Source organism: Lampetra planeri, chromosome 66 (genome assembly GCF_965212315.1).
Source record: "Lampetra planeri chromosome 66, kcLamPlan1.2.h2, whole genome shotgun sequence".
Taxonomy (NCBI): Eukaryota; Metazoa; Chordata; class Hyperoartia; order Petromyzontiformes; family Petromyzontidae; genus Lampetra; species Lampetra planeri.
The window spans coordinates 1,634,163-1,651,305 of NC_136172.1; the positions used below are offsets into that span (position 1 = coordinate 1,634,163).

At 47.6% G+C, this 17,143-nt stretch overlaps 3 non-coding genes across 3 annotated transcripts; all 3 read left to right on the top strand.

Moving 5' to 3' along the window:
• Positions 1–2,372: 2,372 nt before the first annotated feature.
• Positions 2,373–2,444, top strand: TRNAD-GUC (transfer RNA aspartic acid (anticodon GUC)). Its single transcript has one exon. It is a non-coding gene; the product is annotated as a tRNA-Asp (tRNA).
• A 4,999-nt stretch (positions 2,445–7,443) lies between these two features.
• TRNAD-GUC (transfer RNA aspartic acid (anticodon GUC)) lies at positions 7,444–7,515 on the top strand. Its single transcript has one exon. It is a non-coding gene; the product is annotated as a tRNA-Asp (tRNA).
• A 1,784-nt stretch (positions 7,516–9,299) lies between these two features.
• On the top strand, positions 9,300–9,371 carry TRNAD-GUC (transfer RNA aspartic acid (anticodon GUC)). The gene has a single exon. It is a non-coding gene; the product is annotated as a tRNA-Asp (tRNA).
• Positions 9,372–17,143: the final 7,772 nt, after the last annotated feature.

Sequence of the window (17,143 nt, forward strand, 5' to 3'; positions counted from 1 at the left end):
GAACCGCCAAGGAAGAAGAAACGAAAACGGGTCCCAACAATTTATATCTCCAATGCAAATGGACGCCCTAATCTGACCGATAATGCCAAACGATCCCCCATTAGCGGCGTAAAATGGCACGTCCACTGGGAGCAGCGGTCGACATTGGACGGGGAGAATGTTGTAAATGAGGTCCGATATAATAGTCGCCGACGCCCCCGTGTCCACTAACACCCTGACCTCGACCCCATCAATGAATCCCATAACGACGGATGATCCCGCCGAGGCAGCCACTATTCTGTGCCCCAACTCCGACCATTTAATGTCCCCCCGGTCCCGGCCGAACCCCCCTCGCCGAACCGAATCCCCGAACCCTAACCGGCTCTCCTCCGCCGCAACGCGACGGCCCATGTGTGTCGTGCATGTAGGCCGAGCATGTGAGGTGCCGCGACTTGCCGGGGTTAGTAGGGACGACTTGAGGCCTTGGTCGTCGTCCAGCCGAGGTCCCATGGCGCGCGGAGGTCTGTAGACCTTGGCCATGAGACCCAACGCGGCCTTAAGCGTGGAGCGGTCCGACCTCCGTGCTGACGTGAAGGCCACGAGCGCGTTGTCGTCCAACATGGCAGGCAGTGCACGCAGCGCCGTAGCGTCGGACCAGGCGGACATTTTCTGATGCGCCAGAAATCTGCGCTGGAATTGGCCCCAGTCCCCGCCATCCGCCTTGAAGGCTGACAATGTTGGAAGGCGCTGTTGAAAGATGAAGTCGTCCTCTGCCTCGTGGTTCCTCCCCGCCGCTCCGTCGGTGTGCGAGATGGCGGCCCCAATGGCGGGTGTCTGATGGCGGTCCACAGCGCGCGTTGATGACGTAAGCGGGCGCGCTTGGAGAACCGCCGCCACGTGGTGCTCGCTGTTCCCGCCAAAAGATGGCCGTGCAGTAGAAAGGGCGGAAATCCCCCAGTCATTTTGGCGGGAATCCGCGGGGCGACCCTGTTGAATGTCCGCCGACGTCCCCGCTCCTCCCGACGTGCTGATCTCCGCCAGGATGGACGCGGCGGCGAGCAGCAGCTCCGCCAGACGGGAGTGCGCCTCGCGGAGCACGGCTTTGGTCCCCAATCGCTCGTCCAGCGCCCTCGGCGGATCCTGCGGCGTCGGCATTTCTTCTTCCTCACCCCCCGATGCCAGCTGGCCCGAGTCGTCAAGGTTATCCTCGTGGTCAATCTCGTGAGTCCGACGGGTCTTCCTTGTATCCATGCTTGGAAGACTGTTTCACTTCTGACGCCAGTTGAAGTATTTGAATGACGGCAGGAAACTCCTTGACGGGTAACACACTTTTTATTAAATCTTGACTTGTCACTATACAACGAGTGGTCTCTATTCCTCGGTCGACACACACTTCACTCGACACGTGTAGTTACTATTCCTCCGGCTACACACACTTCACTTGACTCGTGTAGCTTCTATTCCTCCGGCTACACACACTTCACTTGACTCGTGTAGCTTCTATTCCTCCGGCTACACACACTTCACTTGACTCGTGTAGCTTCTATTCCTCCGGCTACACACACTTCACTTGACTCGTGTAGCTTCTATTCCTCCGGCTACACACACTTCACTTGACCCCGTAACAGCCGTGGAGCCTACAGGCCCACCCCAGCTTGGGCGTGGGCCACAACCTCTGAGTCCCACGAGCCGGCTCTCTCACGGACGTTCGGCCCCGGGTCCCAGGGTTCCGCCTCCTCCTCCGTCTTCAGTCTTCGCTGGTACTCCCTCCCCGTGCGCCTGTGCTCATCCCCTTATATAGTCCCCGCTCATGGGAGACGGAGTGTATGCGGACCTCGACGTGAGCATCGGTCCTTAGTTGACCAATCACGACGCGCTATTCCTACGATCCGTTTTCCCCAGCGCGTGTTACCACTACACAACCAATCACGCCGCGCTGCCACACGATCACTCCCTCTCAAGCGCGTCACCGGCACACAGCCAATCACTACCACATAACCCATGACCCCGCGCTGACCCCTGATCCTTCACCATCAGCGCGCGTCACCAACACACACAGCCAATCACTACGCGCTGACACACGATCCCTACCCCAGCGCTTATCACCACTACACATGTAACGCGGGAGACCAGGGTTCAATTTCCCGTCGGGGAGAGCAACTCTTTTTAAAAAAATGGCCACTGGCTCTCATTGTTATTACAATTTAAAAGGACTTGCTCTTGACTTTAATCACGTGATTTTCACCAATCGTTAGGTAACCTGCTGCTCTAACCAGCTTGAACTTTTAAAGAAAAACCCCTCTTCATTTCAATCAGTAAAATGCCGAGAATATGGGTTCATTTCTATTTGTTATAATATCAGTCAATCTAGAATCAGTCGCATTCTGAGCGAGTCCTCGATAGTATAGTGGTTAGTATCCCCGCCTGTCACGCGGGAGACCGGGGTTCAATTCCCCGTCGGGGAGAGCAATACTCTTTAAAATGTTTTGGCGACTGGCTCTCATTGTTATTACAATTTAAAATCACTTGCTGTTCCCTTTTATAACGTTAATTTCACCAAACGTTAAATCACCTGCTGCACTCAAAAGCCTTAACTTATAAAGATGAATCCTTCAACATTTCAAGCAATTATTTATTGAGTATTAGAGATTATTTCTAGTTATAATTTCTGTCAATCACAAATCTGCCCCACTCTGACCGAGTCCTCGATAGTAACGTCGTTAGTTTTCCCACATGGAACGAGGGAGACCAGGGTTCAATTCCCCGTCGGGGAGAAAAAATCTTTTTTAAAAAATGGCACTGGCTCTCATTGTTATTACAATTTATAAGGACTTGTTCTTGACTTCAATAACGTGATTTTCACCAATTGTGAAGTAACCTGCTGCTCTAACCAGCTTGAACTTTTAAAGATAAACCCCTCTTCATTTCAATCGGTAATATGCCGAGAATATGGGTTCATTTTGTTGTATATGTTGGGTATCAAAATGTTGATGTGTTGTATGCGTGCGTGGGTGAAATTATTATGTTGTATATGTGGGTTATGAATATTCAGTGAAAATAATAATAATCAAATGAAATTTGGCCAAATGTGTAATTATCCGGAAATATGTTAATTTATGTAATTATGCACATTTAGTTATGCCAATTCGAGAGGTAATCGTAGTAATTATGCGAGTGGGTGTAATTATGATAATGCAAGTCGTTATGATAACCAGACCCCGCCTCGGTGACGAGGGTGGGTTATCGATCGGAATAAGGCAATTAATCGTATGCAGTTATGCAGGTGTGGTGTAAGTATGCAAGATTAACTTAGATTAACTCGGCATCGTTGTCTAGGTTCGTCTCATTCTCGCTTATCTTTAGGTCCCCGGTTCACCCCGTTATCGCTTTAACATTTACTGAGTATGTATGTGTGTTTATTAAGGTCACCAAGTTCAGATCTCAACGCAGAAGCAGATCTTATGCATAGACTTCAGGAAAGAATCACACAACCACTTCTGTATTAATCAATTTATTACTAATTCAACCTCAACTATGATATAGTATGCGAACTCTCAATCCCGGAACGTCAACACGTTATCAGTACAGTATCATCAATGATTGTCTGATTTCACTTGACAACGGCACATGGATCCCGCATAACGCGATGGTTGTTAGTGAGAGAGAGAGAGTCGTTAAAACATGCAAATACTATGCTAAGAAAAACCTTAACTTTAATGAATGATTATACTCAATATTGTTCACGCAGTACCGCCCTCCTTATTGATCATACGCAACCCTTATCACGTTGTTAGCACCTTGGGTCACGGGACAGTTGAATATTCTGTAGAGGATGCGAGTACGTGCGGCGATTATGACTGAAAGATACTTGAAAGATTATACGGCGATAAAAAAAACACAATCAAAACAGTTATTATTCTTAAAGGCACCAATCTCAACAGATACATCGGCAGGTTATCTGACAACAGAATGGCTCGGAGTAAGGGCCTGCGACGGTGCTCTTTTTCCGAAGATCGTTATCTTATGTCAAATTTACTAATTGGGGACCAGATCACCTGATAAGGATCTGGTGGGCCACCACTCCCCACGTGAGCGTGGCTCGGCGGAAGGAGGTGCCAAGAATCAATTCGTATTGATGGATCTGTTGGGAATTTATGCGATTAAGAGTACAGCCCACTAAATATTAAAGATAAAATTACGAATACTCTTATAAACGACGGATGGCCATCACTCGGTCTCGAGTGTTTCTTCACAGCCACGGATGGCTTATGGGTTCGAGTGTGTTTGAGTGGTAAGAGTGGTCTTGAATAGTCAATGTTCGGAGTCGGTTCTTTATGTCAAACAGACGCCTGGTGGTCGTGTGGTGAGGGGGCGGTGCGCGTCATACGTATCAGGCGCTCTCCTGTCGCCGTGTTGAATTGGTTTGGATGCCTGTTGATACGCTGTCGTAGTTCGGAACCCGGTCGGTAGGTGGCGCCCACAGCTCGCTCGCAGCGCGCAGTGCTGGGTCGTCGCCTCGTCGCCAAACCGCGACCTTCAGCTGCAGCAGAGACCTCCGACTCGGCAGAGGTTGGCCCACGCAGGCCGAGTTGAGCTGTCAAGCGGGTCTTGCCCGCCTGCAGAGGAGATGGGGAGTCGCTTGAGTCGAGCCCCGAGAGCCGGCTGAACTCGGCTGAGTCCCAGACGAGCAGAAGAGTCGAGCCGACCCGTTGGTCGCAGCTCGCTCCTGAGTCGACCCGCTCGGTCGAGCTGAAGATGAGTCGAGCCGACCCGCTGGTCGCAGCTCGCTCCTGAGTCGACCCGCTGGTCGAACTCCTGAGCCGACCCACTGGTCGAACTCGGCTGATGAGTTGACACTCCTGGTCGAACTGGTTTCCAATGCTCAGGGTCCTTTCTTTTATGCCGAAAAATCCCTTTGGGTCCTGCCCACAAGGCGGGGTTTCTTTCGATTTTTGCTGTGTCAGGATCTGTCCGTAGGTAGGTGTGTCCATGTGTGTGTCCGTACGTCCGTGTCCTTGTGTGCATCACCCACGGTATATTCCGTTGTCATACTCCCTCCATAAAATCCATGAGCAAACAATCAGATGTTACAAATTGCCTCGAAATCGTCTCTCTGTCTGGGTGCAATATTATCTCTTGTCTGGCCTTCTTCATGAACCAAAACACAGACGTTACAAATCGTCTCACAGGCGCCTCTGTCCGTGTTGCACGACTTGGAGGGAGGGGCACACTCCCTCCGACCCTCACAGACGCACACAGACATGGTTAAAAAGTTTTAAATTAACATTTGTCCCTTACCATTTCCCAGTTATGATTCTGTATGTAACCTCAGGTGTGTCGTTTCCCATCGTGGTGCTTGACCCAAGTGGAGGTGCCTCCCCGAGCACATACACACTCCCATCCCGCGCTGCGGGGATACAAAGACGGCCGGGATCTTCCTTTCTCTCCGACCCTGGGTTTAACATCGCTCTTTTATTATGTATTTTATTTCGACCTGGTGGTGATTTATCCCGCTATCCTGGCTTTTCATAAGTTTTACTTTTGTCTTTTCATGCATAGGCTTATTATTATTAATTTATTTCCGATATCTTAGGTTAAGGGGTAAGTTTCTTGATCCTAGGAATTCGTATTCCTTGGTGTCTGCATGGTTATATAAGCGGAATATAGTTGACGGTGAATAGCGTTAACATTGATGTTATGTACGATATTATGTATTGTGATGTCTTTAACTTAACTTGTTGGTCGGCTTTACTGACATGAAGTTGCATTTCATAGCCTCGCAGTCTTTGCCTCACTCTGTCTCTGCTCGCCGTTGTTGTTGCTGTCCAGCTGACGCCGTTAACTCAAGGCCTCATTAATTTCCGTCACTCCTTGTAGGTGAGGGCGGTTGAACCTTGGAGTCAGTTCTGGTTTTTGTCTGCTTGCTTTTTCTGATGTCCCCTGACCCCGGGAGTTATTATTTCTACTTTTATGGCCTGTCGAAGCCCGACTCGCTGTTGCTGGGCTAGTGGGTCGCTGGGTTGGTGTGTTCCCGGCTTTTTTTGCTTACGTTTGCAGTTCGCCGTGCTCTTAATTTCCTTCCCTCTTCAACCTTATATCGACTATTCGCTCCTGTCTGGGTGCGATTCAATTTTGACTTAGGAAGGTTCTGATTGTCATATGCTTTGGGTCGAGTTGTATATTAAGTATTAAAGTATGGAAATAACATTTCATATTGACTTAATGATGGTGATGGTTCAGTAGGCGTAACTTGTGGCCTGGTTTAATTGGAGTGGGTGTGAATATCGATAACTTTAGCCTATCCTGTTGTTAAATTCCGACTTTAACGTTACTTTAATAGCAATACAGAATAATTGAGCTTTTCGTCTTAACTAGGCGAACGCGAACTTCTGGTGACCCCTGCAGCCTTGCTATTCAGCTGAGTCTGCATCCTTGAGATATACAACGCTCTTATTCGTCTCACTGTGGCCATCCAACCTTCTGCTCTGGGAGTGTTATTCTTAATTTCAGGTCAAAGGCCCCCTCACGTTCAGACGCGCAGGGTTGTTAATCAGCCCCCTCCCCTGTGCAACAGCCTTGAGCTGGGTTTCGTTTGACCACTCACCCTGGATTTATCTTTCCTTGAGGCAAGGTTGCAAATTCTGTCATCCTAGCCCTCCTCCAGTTCATTACTTAACAACACCTGGTGTTTTGCAGTTTGCTGCGCTTTGGGGTGTTTTCATTCATTATATATCAAGTAACAATATAATATATAAAAACATCAAGTTTGGAAGAAGGCTTAGGATACAACAATTTCTACTTGTTATAATTTCAGTCAATCTACAATCAGCCTCAATCTGAGCGAGTCCTCGATAGTATAGTGGTTTGTATCCCCGCCTGTCACCCGGGAGACCGGAGTTCAATTCCCCGTCGGGGAGAGCAACACTTTTAAAAAAGAAATTGGCCACTGGCTCTCATTGTTATTACAATTTAAAATCACTTGCTGTTCCCTTTTATAACGTTAATTTCACCAAACGTTAAATCACCTGCTGCACTCAAAAGCCTTAACTGTTAAAAATGAATCCTTCAACATTTCAAGCTATTATTTATTGAGTATTAGAGATTATTTCTAGTTATAATTTCTGTCAATCACAAATCTTCCCACTCTGACCGAGTCCTCGATAGTAAAGCCGTTAGGTTCCCCAAATGTAACGCGGGAGACCAGGGTTCAATTCCCCGTCGCGGAGAAAAACTCTTTTTAAAAAAATGGCCACTGGCTCTTATTGTTATTACAATTTAAAAGGACTTGCTTTTGACTTCAATCACGTGATTTTCACCAATTGTGAAGTAACCGGATGCTCTAACCAGCTTGAACTTTTGAAGATAAACCCCTCTTCATTTCAATCGGTAATATGCCGAGTATATGGGTTCATTTCTACTTTTTATAATATCAGTCAATCTAGAATCAGTCGAATTCCGAGCGAGTCCTCGATAGTATAGTGGTTAGTATCCCCGCCTGTCACGCGGGAGACCGGGGTTCAATTCCCCGTCGGGGAGAGCAACACTTTTAAAAAAGAAATTGGCCACTGGCTCTCATTGTTATTACAATTTAAAATCACTTGCTGTTCCCTTTTATAACGTTAATTTCACCAAACGTTAAATCACCTGGTGCACTCAAAAGCCTTAACTTTTAAAGATGAATCCATCTTCATTTCAAACGATTATTTATTAAGTATTAGAGATTATTTCTAGTTATAATTTCTGTCAATCACAAATCTGCCCCACTCTGACCGAGTCCTCGATAGTAAAGCCGTTAGGTTCCCCAAATGTAACGCGGGAGACCAGGGTTCAATTCCCCGTCAGGGAGAGCAACTCTTTTTAAAAAAATGGTCACTGGCTCTCATTGTTATTACAATTTAAAAGGACTTGCTCTTGACTTTAATCGCGTGATTTTCCCTAATCGTTAGGTAACCTGCAGCTCTAACCAGCTTGAACTTTTGAAGAGAAATCCCTCTTCATTTCAATCGGTAATATGCCGAGTATATGGGTTCATTTCTACTTTTTATAATATCAGTCAATCTAAAATCAGTCGAATTCCGAAAGAGTCCTCGATAGTATAGTGGTTAGTATCCCCGCCTGTCTCGCGGGAGACCGGGGTTCAATTCCCCGTCGGGGAGAGCTACACTTTTCAAAATGTTTTGGCCACTGGCTCTCATTGTTATTACAATTTGAAAATCACTTGCTGTTCCCTTTTATAACGTTAATTTCACCAAACGTTAAATCACCTGCTGCACTCAAAAGCCTGAACTTTTAAAGATGACTCCTTCTTCATTTCAAACGATTATTTATTAAGTATTAGAGATTATATCTAGTTACAATTTCTGTCAATCCCAAATCTGCCCCACTCTGACCGAGTCCTCGATAGTAAAGTCGTTAGGTTCCCCACATGTAACGCGGGAGACCAGGGTTCAATTCCCCGTCGGGGAGAGCAACTCTTTTTAAAAAAATGGCCACTGGCTCTCATTGTTATTACAGTTTAAAAGGACTTGCTCTTGACTTTAATCACGTGATTTTCACCAATTGTTAAGTAACCTGCTGCTCTAACCAGCTTGAACTTTTAAAGATAAACCCCTCTTCATTTCAATGGGTAATATGCCGTATATGTGTTCATTTCTACTTCTTATAATTTCAATGAATCTACAATCAGCCTCATTCTGAGCGAGTCCTCGATAGTATAGTGGTGTGTATCCCCGCCTGTCACCTGGAGACCGGGGTTCAATTCCCCGTCGGGGAGAGCAACACTTTTAAAAAAGAAATTGGCCACTGGCTCTCATTGTTATTACAATTTAAAATCACTTGCTGTTCCCTTTTATAACGTTAATTTCACCAAACGTTAAATCACCTGCTGCACTCAAAAGCCTTAACTGTTAAAGATGAATCCTTCAACATTTCAAGCTATTATTTATTGAGTATTAGAGATTATTTCTAGTTATAATTTCTGTCAATCACAAATCTTCCCACTCTGACCGAGTCCTCGATAGTAAAGCCGTTAGGTTCCCCAAATGTAACGCGGGAGACCAGGGTTCAATTCCCCGTCGCGGAGAAAAACTCTTTTTAAAAAAATGGCCACTGGCTCTTATTGTTATTACAATTTAAAAGGACTTGCTTTTGACTTCAATCACGTGATTTTCACCAATTGTGAAGTAACCGGATGCTCTAACCAGCTTGAACTTTTGAAGATAAACCCCTCTTCATTTCAATCGGTAATATACCGAGTATATGGGTTCATTTCTACTTTTTATAATATCAGTCAATCTAGAATCAGTCGAATTCCGAGCGAGTCCTCGATAGTATAGTGGTTAGTATCCCCGCCTGTCACGCGGGAGACCGGGGTTCAATTCCCCGTCGGGGAGAACAACACTTTTAAAAAAGAAATTGGCCACTGGCTCTCATTGTTATTACAATTTAAAATCACTTGCTGTTCCCTTTTATAACGTTAATTTCACCAAACGTTAAGTCACCTGCTGCACTCAAAAGCCTGAACTTTTAAAGATGACTCCTTCTTCATTTCAAACGATTATTTATTAAGTCCTAGTTACAATTTCTGTCAATCACAAATCTGCCCCACTCTGACCGAGTCCTCGATAGTAAAGTCGTTAGGTTCCCCACATGTAACGCGGGAGACCAGGGTTCAATTCCCCGTCGGGAAGAACTACTCTTTTAAAAAAGAAAATGGCCACTGGCTCTCATTGTTATTACAATTTAAAATAACTTGCTGTTCCCTTTTATCACGTTAATTTCACCAAACGTTGAGTCACCTGCTGCACTCAAAAGCCTGAACTTTTAAAGATGAATCCTTCTTCATTTCAAGCTATTATCTACTGAGAATATGAGTTTTTTTCTGTTATAATTGCTGTCAATCACGAATTAGCCCGACTCTGACCGAGTCCTCGATAGTAACGTCGTTAGTTTCCCCACATGGAACGCGGGAGACCAGGGTTCAATTCCCCGTCGGGAAGAACTACTCTTTTAAAAAATGTTTTGGCCTCTGGCTCTCCTTATTGTTATTACTATTTGAAAGGGCGTGCTCTTGATTTTAATCACATGATTTTCCCTAATCGTTAGGTAACCTGCTGCTCTAACCAGCTTAAACTTTATAGATAAACTCCTCTTCATTTCAATCAGTAATATGCCGAGTATATGGGTTCATTTCTACTTGTTATAATATCAGTCAATCTAGAATCAGTCGAATTCTGAGCGAGTCCTCGATAGTATAGTGGTTAGTATCCCCCTTGTCACGCGGGAGACCGGAGTTCAATTCCCCGTCGGGGAGAGATACACTTTTCAAAAGGTTTTGGCCACTGGATCTCATTGTTATTACAATTCAAAATCACTTGCTGTTCCCTTTTATAACGTTAATTTCACCAAACGTTAAATCACCTGGTGCACTCAAAAGCCTTAACTTTTAAAGATGAATCCATCTTCATTTCAAACGATTATTTATTAAGTATTAAAGATTATTTCTAGTTATATTTTCTGTCAATCACAAATCTGCCCCACTCTGACCGAGTCCTCGATAGTAAAGTCGTTAGGTTCCCCACATGTAACGCGGGAGACCAGGGTTCAATTCCCCGTCGGGAAGAACTACTCTTTTAAAAAAGAAAATGGCCACTGGCTCTCATTGTAATTACAATTTAAAATTACTTGCTGTTCCCTTTTATCACGTTAATTTCACCAAACGTTGAGTCACCTGCTGCACTCAAAAGCCTGAACTTTTAAAGATGAATCCTTCTTCATTTCAAGCTATTATCTACTGAGAATATGAGTTTTTTTCTGTTATAATTGCTGTCAATCACGAATTAGCCCGACTCTGACCGAGTCCTCGATAGTAACGTCGTTAGTTTCCCCACATGGAACGCGGGAGACCAGGGTTCAATTCCCCGTCGGGAAGAACTACTCTTTTAAAAAATGTTTTGGCCTCTGGCTCTCCTTATTGTTATTACTATTTGAAAAGGCGTGCTCTTGATTTTAATCACGTGATTTTCCCTAATCGTTAGGTAACCTGCTGCTCTATCCAGCTTAAACTTTATAGATAAACTCATCTTCATTTCAATCAGTAATATGCCGAGTATATGGGTTCATTTCTACTTGTTATAATATCAGTCAATCTAGAATCAGTCGAATTCTGAGCGAGTCCTCGATAGTATAGTGGTTAGTAACCCCGCTTCTCACGCGGGAGACCGGAGTTCAATTCCCCGTCGGGGAGAGCAACTCTTTTTTAAAAAATGGTAACTGGCTCTCATTGTTATTACAATTTAAAAGGACTTGCTCTTGACTTTAATCACGTGATTTTCCCTAATCGTTAGGTAACCTGCTGCTCTAACCAGCTTGAACTTTTGAAGATAAACCCCTCTTCATTTCAATGGGTAATATGCCGTATATGTGTTCATTTCTACTTCTTATAATTTCAATGAATCTACAATCAGCCTCATTCTGAGCGAGTCCTCGATAGTATAGTGGTTAGTATCCCCGCCTGTCACGCGGGAGACAGGGGTTCAATTCCCCGTCGGGGAGAGCAACACTTTTAAAAAAGAAATTGGCCACTGGCTCTCATTGTTATTACAATTTAAAATCACTTGCTGTTCCCTTTTATAACGTTAATTTCACCAAAAGTTAAATCACCTGCTGCACTCAAAAGCCTTAACTTTTAAAGATGAATCCTTCAACATTTCAAGCTATTATTTATTGAGTATTAGAGATTATTTCTAGTTATAATTTCTGTCAATCACAAATCTTCCCACTCTGACCGAGTCCTCGATAGTAAAGCCGTTAGGTTCCCCAAATGTAACGCGGGAGACCAGGGTTCAATTCCCCGTCGCGGAGAAAAACTCTTTTTTAAAAAATGGCCACTGGCTCTTATTGTTATTACAATTTAAAAGGACTTGCTCTTGACTTCAATCACGTGATTTTCACCAATTGTGAAGTAACCGGCTGCTCTAACCAGCTTGAACTTTTGAAGATAAACCCCTCTTCATTTCAATCGGTAATATGCCGAGTATATGGGTTAATTTCTACTTTTTATAATATCAGTCAATCTAGAATCAGTCGAAAAACGAGCGAGTCCTCGATAGTATAGTGGTTAGTATCCCCGCCTGTCACGCGGAGACCGGGTTTCAATTCCCCGTCCGGGAGAGCAACACTTTTAAAAAAGAAATTGGCCACTGGCTCTCATTGTTATTACAATTTAAAATCACTTGCTGTTCCCTTTTATAACGTTAATTTCACCAAACGTTAAATCACCTGCTGCACTCAAAAGCCTTAACTTTTAAAGATGAATCCTTCAACATTTCAAGCTATTATTTATTGAGTATTAGAGATTATTTCTAGTTATAATTTCTGTCAATCACAAATCTTCCCACTCTGACCGAGTCCTCGATAGTAAAGCCGTTAGGTTCCCCAAATGTAACGCGGGAGACCAGGGTTCAATTCCCCGTCGCGGAGAAAAACTTTTTAAAAAAAAAATGGCCACTGGCTCTCATTGTTATTACAATTTAAAAGGACTTGCTCTTGACTTTAATCACGTGATTTTCCCTAATCGTTAGGTAACCTGCTGCTCTAACCAGCTTGAACTTTTAAAGATAAACCCCTCTTCATTTCAATCAGTAATATGCCGAGAATATGGGTTCATTTCTACTTGTTATAATATCAATCAATCTAGAATCAGTTGCATTCTGAGCGAGTCCTTGATAGTATAGTGGTTAGTATCCCCGCCTGTCACGCGCGAGACCGGGGTTCAATTCCCCGTCGGGGAGAGCTACACTTTTAAAAATGTTTTGGCCACTGGCTCTCATTGTTATTACAATTTAAAATCACTTGCTGTTCCCTTTTATAACGTAATTTCACCAAACGTTAAATCACCTGCTGCACTCAAAAGCCTTACCTTTTAAAGATGAATCCTTCAACATTTCAAGCTATTATTTATTGAGTATTAGAGATGATTTCTAGTTATAATTTCTGTCAATCACAAATCTGCCCCACTCAGACCGAGTCCTCGATAGTAAAGTCGTTAGATTCCCCACATGTGAAGTATTTGAATGACGGCAGGAAACTCCTTGACGGGTAACACACTTTTTATTAAATCTTGACTTGTCACTATACAACGAGTGGTCTCTATTCCTCGGACGACACACACTTCACTCGACACGTGTAGTTACTATTCCTCCGGCTACACACACTTCACTTGACTCGTGTAGCTTCTATTCCTCCGGCTACACACACTTCACTTGACTCGTGTAGCTTCTATTCCTCCGGCTACACACACTTCACTTGACTCGTGTAGCTTCTATTCCTCCGGCTACACACACTTCACTTGACTCGTGTAGCTTCTATTCCTCCGGCTACACACACTTCACTTGACTCCGTAACGTCCGTGGAGCCTACAGGCCCACCCCAGCTTGGGCGTGGGCCCTCTCACGGACGTTCGGCCCCGGGTCCCAGGGTTCCGCCTCCTCATCCGTCTTCAGTTTTCGCTGGTACTCCCTCCCCGTGCGCCTGTGCGCATCCCCTTATATAGTCCCCGCTCACGGGAGACGGAGTGTATGTGGTCCTCGACGTGAGCATCACTCCTTAGTTGACCAATCACGACGCGCTGTTCCTACGATCTGTTTTCCCCAGCGCGTGTTACCACTACACAACCAATCACGCCGCGCTGCCACACGATCACTCCCTCTCAAGCGCGTCACCGGCACACAGCCAATCACTACCACATAACCCATGACCCCGCGCTGACCCCTGATCCTTCACCGTCAGCGCGCGTCACCAACACACACAGCCAATCACTACACGCTGACACACGATCCCTACCCCAGCGCGTATCACCACTACATCACCCCCTCCCACATAGCTCGCAGCCAGCCCGGCTGCTAAACAACAACACAACACAACGTCAACACAAGAAAAACCCCACCCCCCAGTGTGCCCTGTAACGCAACAACAACAACACAACAACAACAACAACAACCTATGTACAAATCGACAACCAACACAATAAAAGTCAACAACAACACACACAACACCTAGATAAGAAGCTATGTACAGCCCGACGAACAACACAATAAAAGCGAATTCCAGAAAATGAACGCGTCCAGTGTCTCTGCGACTACATGCAGTGACGAGGCGCTCCGTCCGCCTCGACTCCTCAATCGGTAGATCATAACAAGTAGCGCGACCTAGCGCGAGTCCGCCTGGCCGGTCCGTCGTATGGGACGGGACGCTGACGACCGTCCGGTGGCTCCGGCTGCTCTGGACGGCGCGGATCGGGCCTGGAAGGACCGGCCGCGCCGCGAAGATCCGGCCGCCGGTGGTCGGCAGCTGTCAGTTCCGAGACACCTGGGAGCGAATCAGGCGGAGACATGTGAGGATCAGGCAGAGACATTTCCCCCCTTGGGTCGTCGGTCACGTCACATGCTCGGCCCTCACGACACAAAGGGAGGCCATATGGAGGCGAGAACGGTTTCAGTCGGGAGGGGTGAACGTACCAACGGCGCTTTCCCCATTTTATTTGAACGCACTGGGGGCGTGCAACCCGCACGACCTCCATGGGTCCCCGCCATGGCTTCAACAATTTAGGCGACGTAGCCAAAGGTGCCTGAGGGCAATGCAGCCAGGCCCTATCACCTGGTTTCCAGTCGTGCACGGACACCTTCCGTGCACGCAACCGCTCGTTTGCAATTTGGCGAGCCCGCGAATTAAGCCGTGCGGCCTCCCTTGCCTCTGTCAGCTTATGGATATTAAATTTAATATGTTCTGCCAATTTCGAATTTGTTCGTGGTGCGGACAGGCCCAGCTGCGTTTCCATGGGCGGGTCGGCTTCCCGACCGTACATCAGATAGAATGGGGAAAATCCCGTTGCTGAATGGGGGGCCATTCTATACGCGGCGAGGACCCCCGGGACCTGCAGGTCCCAATCAACATGTGCCTCACACACCTGCTGGCACAGCATAGAAGTCAAAGTCCTGTGGAGTCTCTCCACCATCCCGTCCGTCTGTGGGTGGTACGGGGAGGTACGCACCTTCTTAGTACCCAATAGGTCGCACACCTCTTGCAGCAATTTACTTGAAAAATGTTTCCCTTGGTCGGTCAGCAAGCGTTCGGGAGCCCCCTTGTCCAGGACGTAGACCTGGACAAAGGCGTCCGTCACAGCCGCCGCCGACTGGTTGGCGAGTGGCCACGCCATAGGCCACCGGGTAAAATATTCGACACCCACCAACAGGTACTTATTACCCCTAGGCGTGACTGGAAAAGGCCCCAAAATATCGAGCGCAACGAGCTCGTTAGTGCGCGAGACCTGAATAGATTGCAGCGGTGGATTAGATGCCACGGGCGGTGGTTTCTGTCTGGCGCAATCAACACATCCCTTTAGAATATTCACCACGTCACTCTCCATCCCCGGCCAATAATAGTCACGCTGAAGCAGAGCAAGTGTGGGGGCCGTTGGCCCCCGAGATCCCTCCCTCCATCATCCCCTATTCCGTTTGTTACCCCACCTCCCTAATACCCGCTAGGGTTTCGCCGGCCTTCGAACGCGACGCCCTTACCCATACGGCTTCACGCAGCGCTCCCACGCTGCAAGCATACGTGCGCATGGCATCATCAATCATACGCCATACTCCCCCTCTCTACGCCGCTACATACAGCTCTCGCACGCTGCGAGCGTGCGCCCGTCTACAGCCCAGGGCGGCACTCGCCTCCACGTCGAATACCCACGTTACCAATGCGCACCCGTATCCGACACGTAACGACTGTATGCGCACTCACGCACACCGCTCCCCGCGGCACTCACTCACCACTGAATACTCGCGTTATGATCGCGCACCTGTATCGCACACGGAGCGAACGCACGCGCACACACGCAGCTCTACACGCGACACCCACTCTCGCGCCGCTCGGCGCAGCGCTCCCCCGAGGCGAGCCGCAGCGCTTCACGCGTTCACACCTCTCCACGAGATCACACGAGCACACGCAAGCGGGGCACACGCCGACACAACGACTCAAGTTGCCGCCGCCGTGCGCGCGAGATAAACCGTACAACAATGCGCAGCCGATTAAGCGCTCGAGCCGCGGGGTTGGGGGTCAGGGGTCCACCACCGCGCCGCCCTTTACGCAAGTAACGAGCACACGCAAGCTTGCACAAAGCTAACAGCTTCACTGTGCACCGCGGTTTCGCACACGCGAGCGGGGCGCACGCCGACACGACGACTCGTCCCCTCCCGCACTCGCGCGTGCACGTCAACACAAGTATCGTACAAGGACGATTCTCCTCTCACACGGCTGCGCAAGCACGCCAACACACAAAAGTGCTCTCCCCGGGCATTAACACCCACACCTCCGTACCCGCACAATCGTACAGAGACCACAGCCTTTACGCATACAACGACCACACACCCGCGAATGCAGTGCACGCTAATACCACGTTCAAAAACACCCAACAACACGGTTCCGTTGCTACGCTCGAGATTTTATTAACCCTTGTTAACTCACCGAGCCACCCGTGTGTGTGTGCGGGCCGGCAAGGCGCTCCCAACCCACCCTTTGGTGGCGTGCAGCCCTATTCTATGCTGCGCTCTCTGCTAAACCGCTTTCCTACCCGTCCTTACCCCGAGCTAACCCTCTCCCACGGATCCTACTCTCCGCTCTGAGGTGTTGTAAGGCGCGCAACACGATACCGTCTGTAGTCCCTGGTGACCTTGCGGCGCTCAGATCGTCCTGCAGACAATCTAGCGGCTCGCCCGATGACTCCTTCGTCGCTGACCCCGTGTCCAAACTCCAGAAGAAGAGAGTTCCCTACTGCCCCTGCGTTTTCTTTTAAACTATTCGCATCAAAGGCTAGGCGCCCCCGTCCCGACCGCCTTGGTCTCTCGACCAATCCTGAGCCTAGGATTTCCCGCTCTTTTGCGATCCCGCCGGCCTTTGACCTTTCGACCAATCAGTCGTCCCGGGTTCTGATCCCAGCTATCTGCCCTGCTGACCCGTGTTTGTGTTTGTATGCGTTTCTAACTGCGGGGCTCTCTGAGCTCGCCGTGGTCGTGCGATCTCAAATCCGCCCACGGCGCCGCAGTGTTACTTGGCCTGGGAAGGGTCCTGTCCAATTTCCTGGCCCTGAGAAACCGTGGGGTAACCCCCCTAG